The following is an 888-nucleotide window of genomic DNA, read 5'->3' on the forward strand; positions in this document are numbered from 1 at the left end:
AACATTAATATAACCAACAAAAATAAAAATTATATATAGTCTTAACAAATGAACATTCATTATTTTTGCACAGGATAATTTGAACATGTCTTCCTGTTATGTCCAACTTGACGACATCTACTACAGGTAACTTTTGACCTTTTGAATTTCACATCAGCAAACCCCTTCCATTGTTGAAGTTGTGGTCTTCCTACCGGTCTCTTTGGACCGGGTGACATCAATTTAGGCTCTGAAATATAACTTGGTATATCCCATGTACTCTCGCAAGGAATAGGTTCAATAGGGATAACATATGCATCTTGAAAATTCTTCAGGCTATAAAAAGGTAAGCAAAATTCTGTTTCATGCAGTCTTCTGTATCTAAGAACTGTCATTCCATGCCCACATGGTATCTCATCTTTTTGAAATCTTCTGCAACTACACATCTTAAAACACTTATCATACAATTCGTCAAAATTACAAAAAAACTTTTTTTTTCCAGATTACTGGACACGCTTTCATACAAATTTCATATTTTCTTAAAATACATTTCATACATATATCATTAAGACAGCTTATTTCATGACAACTTTCAAAACTCACTTAATACACATTTCATACAACAAATAATCATACATTACAAATATTTATATCTTATCGTACCAAATAATTCATTTCTAACTCACTAATTACTTCAGAAATGACAACATCTAATATAAACACACTAAAATTTATAATTTAATACCAACTTAAAACACTTGTTATAAAATTCGTCAAAAATCCAAATAACTTTTTTTACATCTTACGAAACACATTTTCTTACAAATTTATTTCCAATAATTCTATTAAATTCATTCATAAATATACAATTACTTTATACTTTAAGGGAAAAAAACACAAAACAATCAC

The sequence above is a fragment of the Solanum tuberosum genome, unplaced genomic scaffold, assembly GCF_000226075.1.
Source record: "Solanum tuberosum cultivar DM 1-3 516 R44 unplaced genomic scaffold, SolTub_3.0 scf00226, whole genome shotgun sequence".
Lineage (NCBI taxonomy): Eukaryota > Viridiplantae > Streptophyta > Magnoliopsida > Solanales > Solanaceae > Solanum > Solanum tuberosum.